The 13376-nt window shown below is 40.9% G+C and overlaps 1 long non-coding RNA gene across 1 annotated transcript in view; it reads left to right on the top strand.

Annotated features, from left to right (window-relative positions):
- The first annotated feature begins 3696 nt into the window (after window positions 1-3696).
- The window catches only part of LOC309637989, a 34767-nt gene continuing 25087 nt past the window's right edge, over window positions 3697-13376 (top strand). Inside the window, exons 1-2 of the long non-coding RNA XR_014250924.1 lie at window positions 3697-12632; window positions 13170-13296. This is a non-coding gene — a long non-coding RNA (uncharacterized lncRNA). The remainder of the gene's footprint in view (window positions 12633-13169; window positions 13297-13376) is intronic.

Below are 13376 nucleotides of genomic sequence, written 5' to 3'. Positions count from 1 at the left end.
TCTCATGTACTCCTTGCCCCGCGGTGTCTACGTGGATGAGCCCTTGTGGACAGCAGACCACTTCACGGTGCCGCAGGGTCCCTCCCTACCTCCCCGCAGTGGACATAGGCTAGGCTCCCTGTTATGCTGTGGACCGCACTCACCTTGAGCATGTGATGTGAAATCTGGAGAGAACTCTGAATAACCCAGAAGAGTTCATCCTCAGGTCACATTCAACTAGGTCACTATATACGGCACTGGTGCACAATCCTTTGCTATTCCATGAGGACCTACCATGCGAAAGATCCTTTGAGATGGGGGTGGGGGGGAAGATAAAAAGAGAGATAAAAAGTAATTCGGCCTCAAGTGAGGCACAGGTGGTTCTGACCCTCTGGATCACTAGCGTTGCATACTTTTACAAAAGTAGTGATGTCTTCCAGATATGTGAAGCATGCTAAGAATTGATTTGGAAAGAAAAAAAGTGTTTACGGAAGATGTCTCAGAATGCTTTCAGAGTATCTACTGCTGAAAGCACAGGAAAGGTTGTTTACTAAATAGAACTGATGTAATCGAAAGCATATTCTATCTTCCAAAAATGAGCAAGGGACTTCTTTCTCAGCACTAAGGCAACGAAGAGGGAATTATGCATTTCATTAGGCATTCTATAATCCTGCAGTCCATCTTCTGAAAGACCTGTACAAGGTAAGTAGTTTTTTTCTTTTCCTTTCTTTTCCTATCTTATCTTGAGAATGGGGAAGGTTGAGGCAAAGAAAGCAAAGAGCTTTGCAAAGGCACTATAGGTTGGACTAAATTGAGCTCCTCCTACCCCTGCTTGTTATCGGAGCTGCCTATGGTACAAAAAGTGCTCTTTGCCACACAGATTTCAACTTGTAACTGTGCTGCAAAACTTGGGTAAGACTGGCTAGAATGGTCCAATCTTGTTGGTGCAATAAAAATAAGTGAAGGTTGGAAGTATTCAGGCAACCAAAAATCATCCCAATAAGTCAGATTTTACCCTGTTCACCATCCCTCCCAAATTCATTAGGCCTTTGCTGAAATGTAAGCTTATCTTAAAAACCATCAATATGTGAATGGCCTAATGTTCACAGGTCATTCAGGTACAGAAAGAGCCAAGGAAAGAGATGCCAGGGCAAACGCTTCTTTGAAAGAAACTTGAGTTGAGGACAACCGGAAAGATGAGAGAGGGTTAGGATTTAGCCCCTGGCTATACCTCAAACTATTTTGCACTGAAGCGTCACTGACTCTAATTTGAGGCACTAACTAACAGCCAAGGAAAGATTAATAAAGGCCATAAATACTCTCGGGTCATTTCTGAATGGCTTTTTTATAACGTGCCCAGCAAAGGGTAATGGTAAGTAACCAGGCTGAGCATCTTCTTCCTCTGCCTCCTGCTTCCTGCACCCCGAGCTGGAAGAATACGCAGACACGGGCTTTCTTCTTTCAAACACCCTCTGTAGGTGAAAAGGCTTTCATTTAGATCTGATTTTTTTCCAGGCTCACTTCAGTGCCTATTTACATGATCTTTTTAGGTCTTATTTATGTGATCACTCTTTCCGGCTTTTTAAATTCTCTCTGTTTATACTTTCGGAGTCTTCATCAGAGCCAGACTTTTGGGGACTTACCAAGTCTGCATTGGCTTTTGACTACACCAAAGCTTGGGGCTGGCTCTAAGCAAAATTGTGGGTGGAAAATGATAGTTCAGCATTCTTGGGCCCTCACTTCTGGAACCTCCCTCTTCATCTCCCTTTCTTTCTCTTCTTCTCCATCAGTCACCATGCTGAACCCAAATACTCCCCCCAAGGCTCTGTGGCACCCGCCTCTCCTCTCCTTGCTGGGCCTGCATGTGCCTGGGCGCCCCACCCTGGCCTGATTTCACTGGCAGGTGTTGGGAGCTGCCCCAGCCAAGGGCTTCCCTGTATCTCAAGGCACATGCCACCTGCTTTGTGCTCCTGTGTGGAGGGGATGCCCTCACCAGGGACCCTCCTCTCTTTTCTGGGTGCCCTGAACCTCAACAGTGGTCTCCTGGGGACTGTATGCCAAGGATCATGGGGAGTGATTGTCAAAGAGAACTGACGTGCTCCTCTCAGCCCTGGGCTTTTGATTCCTTAGGTCTGGATTGGGGCCTGGAACCTTTACATTTAAAATGTGTCCCAGGTAATTCTTATGCAATCAGAAATCAGATACATATTTTGGACGGCTGCTTTTAGTCCCAGGAGAGCTCAAACAGGATGAGGTTTAGGTAGTCAGACAGAGGTGAAACCCCTTTGGTGGCATTTGCTTAAACAGCTAAAGCTTCAGGACCCAGAGCAAGCCTTTTCCAAGCATCACTCACTGGGGGGCTGAAGGCCCCCCACGCCCGATCTACGTTGTTGACCTAAAGGGAGCTATAGAGGATGTTAGAGATAAAGTGGGGCGGAAACTAGCCCAGGTGCAGCTAGCTGATAGCCAGTCAAGAGGCTTCTACATGGAAAACTCCTCTCTGAGTCACTGAACACATCTTTTTGAAACATTGTTTTGAAAAATGTTTTGGAGGGGAGAATGTTTCCAAATTGACAGTGATGTACCCACCTATTTGTATAGTTCAGCCCTTCTCAAACTTTTTGGTCTCAGGAAACCTACGCTCTTAAAAATGATCAATGACCTCAAAGAGTTTTTTAAAGTGTAGGTTGTATCTACCAATATTTACTCTATTAAAAATTAAAAACTGGGAAAATTTTTAAATATTTACTTAATTCATTTAAAATAACAATAATAAACCATTTCATCAACATAAGTAATATATTTTTATGAAAAATAACTGTCTTTTCCAAAACAAAAATAAAGAGGGAGAAGAATAGCAATGTGTTCTGTTTTTACAAATCTCTTATGTCTGGCCCAAGAGTAGAGAGCTGGATTCTCGTATCTGCTTCTGCATTCAGTCAAATGAGATGATTGCAATATCACAAGTCATATAGCCTTTGGGAAATATCACCATACACGCACAATGAAATTTACAAAGGTGAATAACATCTTGGTATTATTATCAAAAGAGCTTTGACCTTGTGGGTCCCCTGAAAGGTCGCAGGGATGCTTGGCACACACTTTGAGAACCACTGGATAGTTTGTCCATCCCTTTGCATCTTGATTCTTGGTTTTCATATGGACAGGATTTTATGTAGAGATATACTGGAATATTTTTCTTTGTGAACAAAATTTACCGATAGTGGTTCTTAATACTGCTTTTAAGAATGTTTAAAAAGAAACATGTTGTTGAAGCTGCATATGAATAGCCTTCTTTTGCAAAAGTTCGTGTGTTAAATAATCTTCATGAATTGAATTTAGTCTCATGTTTATTCTTTCTAGGCAGCATTTTATTTCAAAAAGCCTGCACCTTATGGAAATAAAGAAAGGAATCTAGGAATTGGTATGGGTGGTGGTAGCAGAATGTGTGACACTGACTACCTGGGGACACGATTCACTTTGGGAAACGGGCAGCTTTGATGAATCATTGGGGATGGTGTGTCATGGAGAGCAGCTGAATTCAGCTTGTCAAATAAATGTCAGATACTGATGAATGTCCCTTATGGAGTGTGCACTGAAGATTATGTATAAAAAGGTAAAAGAAGCCTGTCATTGACTTTGTGGGTAATAGAAAGATTGTGTGAGAACAAGTACGTGTGTGTGTGTGTGTGTGTGTGTGTGTGTGTTGAAGGGTGGTGATGCAGTGGTATGCAGTACTGTGACATATTCACAGATAAGACCTTCCAAAGTGGGACGTATGGGTTACATCTCTGTGTAATTTGCTGTTCACAGTTATGTCTGCCCCATCGTAGCCCATAAATGTCTGGAAAGGGTTAAAAAACCTAAATTCCAGGTTCCCTCACTGAAAGTGGGGCTGTGTGTCTGAAGATATAGTCCTGAAGCAACATAAAGGGAGTCAGTGATCTTTGTGAAGTGGGGGAGGTTATTTTTTTAATTACAATAAACATTTTACAGAGTAAACATTGTAGGATAATGAACTTCCTTAAATTCCAACATGCCATGGATTTGTATAGTTGCAGATTAGAAATAACAATACATGCAGCTCTAGAAAACCCAGCACAATACTCAAAGCGTACACAATGAGTTAACTGTGTGAAAAATCTCTGTACCCATTGAGTTATTTGCCCAAGGAAATGACTATTTCAGTCCAGAAGAGCATAGAGGGTAGACCAAAGGAGACAGAGAAGATAATGGGGAGTTAAAATGACAACAGAAAATGAGGATGCAGTTAGGACCCTGCAGGAGACTTAATCATTCTTGGGTAAGGATTTTGCCAATAGCATAGTGCAATTTACTTTTATTTTATTTTATTTATTTTTTATTTTTTTAAAGATTTGATGAAAAGTCATAATAATGCAATTGACAAGGAAATTTAGTTATTTCTGAGATATACATTTTAAAGTAATAACTAGAATTATGACTTATAACATTATACCAGAACATATAAGATTTTTAGAAATTTCATGTAATGTCTGAAACATTTATATTAACATATTTCCATACAAATAACCCAAAGAAAGTTTAGTATTAGTTGTTTTTTGGTTTGTTTGTTTGTTTTTTTATACTGCAATATACTTTTAAATTTAACAGTTTGTACTGAATGTGGATTATCAATCGTTACTCACTTCCGTTCAGTTTATTGAGTACACACTACTTGGTTCATGTAATGCATTAGATATGGGGGACGAAGGTGCTTCAGATGTCCCTCCTGCCCTCAGGGAGTGCAGGTGCAGTAGAAAGGAAGAACTACAAGGCAGTGCAGTGCTACGGCAGTGGGAAGCTCAGAAAGGTCAGAAAGTAAAGGAGCTACTTGGTTCAGCTTGGAGTTAGGCTGGCAGACAAATGGGGAGAACTGGAGGGAGGATGGCCAGACTGAGGGACAGTGGGTACCGTCAGCTGGGGTGTGGACAGCCTGCTGGGGCTTTTACTGCAAGTAAGTTAACACTGCTGGTGCCCAAGGTACGGAGCAGTAGAAGGAGTGGAGGGTGTAGGGGGCAAAATCGGCAGGATAACTGCGACATGTGGCTGGGGGATAGGTAGGAAGGGGGTGCCCGGGGGCCTGGGGAATCTAGCTTGTGTGCCTGGGTGAATACTGATGATGTGACAGGATGAGGCAAGGAAAACGGAGCAGAAACAGGGGAATGTGATCATTATTTCGGTGTATTTACGAAGATTTGTGATAAAATAACTCTTTTTATGCCTTACATAAAAGTTACCTAAAAACAGATCTGAAAATCAAATATGATGAAGTCAAACCAGAGGCTCCTCTGTTAATAAGGTAGCATTATTCCCAGAGAATTAAATCTCTAAAAATATTTAATACTACTTACCTTTGAGATACGATGCTTGATATTTCCAGGATGTAATTCTTTTGTTTTTTTTTTCTCTTTCACAACTGAATGCAGTCAATCCAGGTTAAAATCTAGTGAATAAAGAATCAAACTTTTAGCAGGCTTGGCAATCTCCATCTTCATCTCTCTTGTATTAAGTATATGAGGATTAATTTATGTATCACTATCAATGGTATCCATTTTCATCTGTATTTTAAAGTTTATTTATTATTCTTTCATTCATTTGCAGTAAGGAGAACACCTCTTTTTTTTCTTTCTGAACACTGCCTTGCTTAGGTATTCTTTTTTAAAAAGAAATTATCTATTACACATATATATTTATATAGATACAGGTAACATCCTCTATGTACCTAATCTCATTTCCCTCCTTTTTGCCCCTGAGATAACCACTATCCTTAAGTTCATGTCTTTGTTTCCCCTGTACATTTTTATACTTTAATGACAAATCTTTGTATGCACACTTATTATTATTATTTTTTGCTTTATATAAATGCTATGGCATTGAGCCTACCCTTCTGTAAGTTGCTTTTCTTACTCAAATATTGTATTTCTGATATTGGTCTATATTAACCCATGTAGTTTTACTCATATTGACTGCTGTATAATATTCCATTATATGAATATACTAAAATGTTTTTATACATCTAATTTCAGTACTCTTTCCAATTTTTACTATTTTTAAATAGTAAAAGTAGCTATTTGAACATTACAAAATTAGCTTTAATGAGCATTCTGGTACGCATTTCTTTAGACACATGGGCTAGGGTTTCTCTAGGGCATACGTCTAGGAGTTGTATTGCTGAGCTTAGGATACAAGCATCCTCAACTTGACTCAGTATCATCACATCATCTCCAACGTGATTGATCTAGTTATACTCCCACTGGAAATGTATGAGAGTCCTCTTGCACTTAGAATGGTCAAATATTAATATTTTACCAGTCTGATGGCCAGGAAAGCTTACCGATTCTTCACCTATTCTTTCCTGCTCCTTCAAGCAGCTTTCGGCCATTCAAAAAAGTTTTCTTTCCATCTGAAGAGAAAAACACACACACAACAAACAATCCAGGCTAGTATGTTTTCAAGACTGACACTTTCTCTCACTGCTAAATGCAGTGTTCATCTTAGTGTTCCAATGCTATACAATGCATTCTTTTTATGACCGATTATTGAAATGATATGTCTTTGTGGGTGCAAATAGCTACCTTCCAATGAGGCTTTTGCATACTTCCAAAAGATGGGAAAATGTATTCTGCAACCCCTGCCTTCAGCTAAATATATGTATGAGCCTTTCTTGAAGCATCATTTACTGCAACTAATTTAAGCTAGGATATATTGTGCAAAGTTGGAGAACAATAAAATATTCAGGAATCTGTTTTATAGTAAGTTGAATAACTAATTAAGAAGAGTTTTGAAAATATAATGGCCTCAAAGCACAACAAACGGCTACTGAATGATAACCAAACAAACTTGAGGCAGCTACATTCAGAGTAACAGCAGATACATCAGCGGCATAGCAAGTCAATATTCCTAAAAGAAGAGGGGGCTATTTTTGGTAACTTTGGGCTGTAAAACAATCTTTAGGTCAGACAATAAGGAAAAGGACCTTTGGTGAGGAAGTATTTGTTGTTCGCTTCCCCCAAGCTAAAGCTGCATACGTGGGTAACAATTTATCAGCAGTTGCATATTTAATTCCAAGAAAAAAAAAAACCCACAAGCATTAAATGTACACACATGGAAGATACCTGCATAATTACCTGCACAGGAAATAAGCTGATTTAAAGCAAAAAGTAAAAACCTTAAAATAGTAAAAAATAACTACTGGGCATTTAATTAATTGCCTTTTCAAAAAGAAAGGCAGAATTAAAGATTAAACAGTAATGTAATTCTATTCCTTGTTAAATATTTCAGTAAAAGAAAGCCTTAGTGATTCTTAACTATAATTTATAAAATAAAAAGCCAGATGAATATCCTGAAGTAGTTACAGTAGTTATGTGGTATTCACCACCAGCCCTACCAATATCATTACATAATTCACACATATGCAAACACATAATCTAATATACCAACATCATTACTGCACACATGCACGTGCACACATACACACACACACGTACACCAATGTACCATGATATTTTGGAGGGAAAAAGCAAGGAAATAGATGCACAAATTCTCACACTACAAGACTGATATAGCTAGAATGGTGAGCTAGTTTATTCAATTACCATTGTGTATCCACTAATACATTACACAACTTACTTCAGACCATTTTTAAAAAATTGCTAATTAAGTTTCATTTCTTGATATTTCATCCATGTTTCAATCTGCTTATCTCGTTATCCACCCTTCCTCCCCCCCCCTGCTTGTATCATCCATCTAAAATTATTTTTTTAAAAATAATCATTATACTTTTATAACATTATACTTTTTATTTTCTATCATGGTACATTTAAGTCAATTTCTAGCCTTACTAGGAAGAGATTTAATATTTTCAAGGTCAAAAATATTGCCTGGTATGCTAATGTGAAATCTATGTCATAATGCTCAAAAATACCTTCTTTCAATTTAAAAAAATTGAATCTAGTGGTTTAAATTCAAAATGAAAAAGAAATGTCTTCCATGGACCCTTCACATATGATATTTTAAATATACATATATTTTATCCACAAAGAATTTTTATATATGGTTACGACAGAACAGTTTTGTCTAATTTAACTAATGTCCTACTGGTCAATCAAGTTTCCATAACTAGGTGTGCTTTAGAAGAATTTGTGTAGCATTCATAAATGTATTAAATATACACATACACATATGCATTTATATATGTACATATCTATGAATCTGCAGCCTATGGTCAAAATTAAATGTTTCTATAAGAGTTCCTTATGTGGAAGAAAATGATATTATTCCTTGTTTCTCTTTTAGACTTCATGAAATGTACAAAACAAAAAGTTACCAAAGTTTCTCATATAATTAAAATAATAATATGATGTTTCTAAAACAGTTCTAATTTGAAAAATTTATACTGTTTATAAACTTTAATATCTGTTTTTACACGAAATTGAAGAGCTAAAAACCTAACCCCCAGAAGAGAGAAAAGAGACTAAAAACTAAAGGATGAGGAGACAGAGTTACAAAAATACCCAACTGTGTAATTTGAGAGACTGCCATGAAAATCAAGTGAAACCAGGAAAATACACAGAGAAGGCTTTAGAAAAGATGAAAACATCCCAGCAGATTAAAATTGACCACAGTGCTAATAAAGCTTAAGCTTGAGAGCCTCCCCTTGCAGGGATCTCAGTGAGTTCCAGAGCAGCAGGGTGTTCCTATTGCCTAAATGGGTCTCTGAAAAAGGGGAGTCAAATCTCCAGGTCTCTGGTAATTTGCTGTGATTTCTTTTCTGATTCTAATAAATATTCACTTTTTTCTTAATTCTGTATTCATAATTTTGTGTCCTCTTACTTACTGTGCTTGCCAAATGCAGTTGTTAGATGTATTAGACTGCTAGGGATGTGTCAACTGAAAAAAAAAATCGCACAACCTAAGAGTTGAGAGTCATGTTTCACTTAGGGACCTTACTGAGGACTGTAGCTCAGGATACAGCCTCTCAGACAGCTCTGAGGAACTGTTCCCAAGAGATAAGGGAGGAGCCGGGATACACAGGAGTTTTTGCTGGAAAAAAAAAAACCCAAAAAACCATTTAGTCAAACATAAAAAGATTACTGCGAATCACAAAAACCAGACATCTCAAGTTAACAATTTTAGTGCTTCCCTATGTATGGGAAGATGCAAGCGTCTGGGCTCATTGAAATTATTCCTCTGGTATGAATCTTAACTGTCTAGGGGCAGTATCCTGTTTTTCTCCATCCTGAATTCCCCTCAGGGCAAACCATAGCGGGTAGCTGCAGTGGCAGGTGGTTTGATGGCAGGCAACATTCATTGTTTACTGACATGGCAGGCAGCATTCTTTGTCCACAGATGCCATAACGAATACCGCAGACTGGGTGAGAGCCGGTGGCTTACACAACGAAAACTTGTTTCCTATAGCTCTGGAGGCTGGACGTCTACGATCAAGGTGTTGGCAGCGTTAGCTTCTTCTGAGGCCTCTCTTCCGTGGTTTGTAGACGGCCTTCTTCTCCCTCTGTCTGTGCATGGTCTTCCCTCTGTACGTGGCTGTGTCCAAATTCCCTCTTCTTATAAGGACAAGTCATTTGGATTAGGGCCCCTCCCAATGACCTCATTGTAACTTACTTACCTCTTCAAAGACCCTGCCTCCATCTAAGGTCACATTCTGAGGTACTGGGGGTTAGAACTTCAACATATGAATTTGGGGGGGACACAATTCAGCCCCAAACACCAGATTTCACAAATAAAACTACAGAACTCCCAGTTAAATGTGAATTTCAGGTAAACAGTGAGTGTTTTTTTTTTTTAGTATTTGTATGTCCCATGAAGTATTTGCGACATATAAAACAAAATCATTCATTATTTTTCTGAAATTCACATTTAACTAGGAGTCCTGTAGTTTACTTGGCAACCCTATCCAAATTACATAGGCTTCAGGCAGGGAGAAGTATTCAATGAAGAAGAAATACTCAATGGGGAAAACCTAAGAAATCATTAGAATGCTTTTACTTTAGAAGAGAAAGAAACTTAAGGAATCATTAGAATGCTCTTACTTTAGAATAGAAAGAAACCTAAGGAATCATTAGAACGCTTTTACTTCAGAATACAAAGAAACTTCAAGGAACCTCAAGTGTAATCCCTTTGTCTAGAACTCAGCACCTCGGAGGCCCAGGGTTACACCAAGGCTGGGAGTCCTGAGGCTTCACTCTCACCCCAGGCCAAGTCCTTCCTGTGCTGAGAAAGTTACTGGAACCTCTATCTGCGCGATCCCTCCAGGGCGGCTTCCAAAAGCAAGCTGAGTCAACAGGGGTGGGTTTGGCTCTCGCCTTGTCTGCTCTCACACCGACACACCACAGCATCCCTGGCCCTATCTGACGGGGCACCCATCTCCCCACCCCTCGCTGGAATACACTCTGGGCTCTCCCCAGGCCCCTGAAATCCACTACACTTGAAAGAGGCTGTGGGGGACTGGCTCTGGGTTGCTGTTTCCACCACAGCAGCTCTGCAGTTTCAGAGCCTTTGAGAATCCAGTGAAAGCTATGGGTCTCGCAGCCCCCAAAGCTCACAAATGCACCAAGACAATTGTGTGTCTAAGTTTAGGCAAATTATAGCACCCCCGAAGCCCCAGTTTTGGACACACAGGTTAAGCACCTCTGCATTATGCCGTGCTTACACACAGGTAGGTCGCTGCCCCACCAAAACAGTGCAGTGTGTGTGTCCCGAGGAGCCCAGGACATTCACCCCACGATGGGGTGTGTCTTGGAACACAACACAGTCATGGAGGTGGGGAAGCATTACAAGGCACTTCTGGAGCTACTAAGTTGCATTTTGAATAAAGACAATTCTTAAGAAACCGGAGAAGTTCTCTAATGAGGAACTTCAGGCATCAAGAAGGGCTGACTGGGAAAAATCTCTGTGCGTGGAGAAATTTCCCGGTGCCGCTGAAAGCACATCATGTCAGGAACCCCCCACGCAGGCTGCTGCTAATAATGAGAAGGACGGCAAGCATTCGATGTGTGCCTGTAATGTGAGGCACCATGCAACGTACTTTGACATCACCTCTGCGAGGCAGGTACTACTATCATCCTCTTTATTCAAGTGGGACGATGGAGGCTGAGAGTTTAAACAACTTGCTCAAAGTCCAGCAGGTCGGTTCCTGGGAGGGTAGGAAACCACCTCACTGTGCGCCGGCTTCCATGAGCAACCCCCATCGTCCTTGGAAGGAGTGGTTACAGCTGCCTGGGTTTTGGACAGCAGGCTGCCATGTCTGCTCTGCCCACTTGCCACCCTCCTTTTTTGTCCTCTCGGCAAACATCTGGCAGGGGGAAAACTCCCGTGGCTGCTTTAGGGCTTAGTTCTCAGAGCATTCGGGAGGAGGTTTAGGGAGATGCTCCAAAGCCTGGTCCAAACAGAGGAGTTTGGGTCTACTTCTTAAAAGGTATGTGGAATTTACACAGCTTCTTCTTCTCCATAATTTTCTTTAAATAAAAAAAAGAGATGTGTGTGACTGTCTCAGTGACAGATGGGAGTGAACAAGCCCTAACATTTCAGGACCTTTTTTTAAAAGAAAATCACATACATCCCATCCTTTGGAGCAGTGACCTAAGCCAGCTGTTTAGGAGATAGAACATACTAAGTAAACTGTGACTTGTCTTGATTATCTAGCCAACAATGTGATCCAGCAGTAAGGCAGTCCAGCCTCACTGAGCTAACCCATTTTTCATCTTTCTCTCTCCTCCCAGGCAACAACCTCACATAACTGGTCCCTCCCCTACAAGGGTCCTCTGCAAGGATTCCTGCCTTGTGTAAGCAACAGAAAAACCCAACCTCTACTCGGGGTCCTCACGTGAAAAAAAACAAAACAAAACAAGTTTTAAACCTTCTTTGTCCTTTGGGGAATTCTCTGGTTAAAACCCTCTGTTTATGACCATTCCAGTGTACACATTGTGAATTTAAACTATTGTGCGTTTAATGTGGTCTAATGAGCTTTGCTTAGGAAAAAACTGGTCTTGGGTCACAGAACCACATTCATTGCTGTCACCAGCCAGCTTTTAATTACATGCTTTTGATTACCAGGGCAACGAGGGGAGAGACTGGGTCCTCTGGGTGACCTCATCGCCACCAATGGAAAAACAAGGAAAATAACAGGCATTCCATCTTAGATGGAGCATTACTTTTATCCAGTAGGATGGCACATTTAGAGAATGACTTTATCTTGATAATGTTGCTGGATGGCAACTGTTTCCTAATTGACTCCTGTCAATTAGTGAACCACTTGAGAAGAGACTAAATTCTCTTCTTTGGAATTCTTTGCTCTGGTAACACACATACAACACACACACACACACACACACACAAACACACACATGCACGCACTCACATTCCACATTACCTAATACACTACATTATGCTAAATTACGATTTCTTCTTCCTTAAACCCACTGACATAGAAATTGCAAATGTTTCAGGAAAGAAACAGGCAACTTAGAAGCTTCAATGGATCAGGTGTAGGGAAAAAGGTTTTAATCTCTAGGGAAGCAAGGATTTGCCTTGGAACACTGAGATCACAGCTGGCCAATTGGAAGGACTAAGTGTTGACAACAGAAGCAGTAGAGAGCGCTGGATTCAGAGGAAAGGTAAAAGCCCCAGTTTGTCAGAAGGTCTATGGTGTCCAGGAAGCGAGAGTCCCCAGTGCAGCCAGGCTGCCGGTGCCCTGCCCACACCGCTGTACCTCTGCCACCTCAGCGCACACTGGCCAGACGTCCACAGGCCAAGAGAACTTGTATTTCTTTTTCTGAAATGATCTCTAAGTAAGTGAAGCCTGCTTTGCCCACCTATGAAACAGGCCAGAAGCGCCAAGAAATTAACACCCCCTAAGAGCAACTCTTACCCAATGACTGACCAGAGTTGGTACACATGTCAGGTAGCCTAGCTTCCTAAAAAAAGCCCAGCCGCTTTGTATTATTGTTTCTCATGACTCTGCGGGGGAGGAATTCAGGCAGGGCTCAGCTGGGCGGTCTTCAGTTCTAGGTGACCTTGGGGCCCTCGTTCCATTGCCTTCAGCTGGCAGCTAGAGGGCTGCAAGGCCAAGAAGGCCTCCTTTAAGTGACTGGCACTTGGATACTCCTCTAAGTGGCTTCTTTCTCATTATCCACACATGTCTCATTATTTAGCAGATGAGCCTAGATTCTTTACAGGATGGCAGCTGGCTTCTCAGAGAGCATGAAAATCGAGGTTTCTGGGTCTCTTACTGGCTCAGAACTTGCCTGGCCTCACTTCTACCACCTTTCATCGATAAAAGTAAGTCACCAGCCAGCCCCAGTCTGAGGGGAGGAAAAAGAGACCCCACCTTTCATTGCAAGGGAAGGGGAGGCCTGCAG

The sequence above is a fragment of the Balaenoptera physalus genome, assembly GCF_965194825.1.
Source record: "Balaenoptera physalus genome assembly, chromosome: 11".
Classification (NCBI taxonomy): domain Eukaryota; kingdom Metazoa; phylum Chordata; class Mammalia; order Artiodactyla; family Balaenopteridae; genus Balaenoptera; species Balaenoptera physalus.
This window is presented reverse-complemented; position numbering and strand designations above follow the sequence as displayed.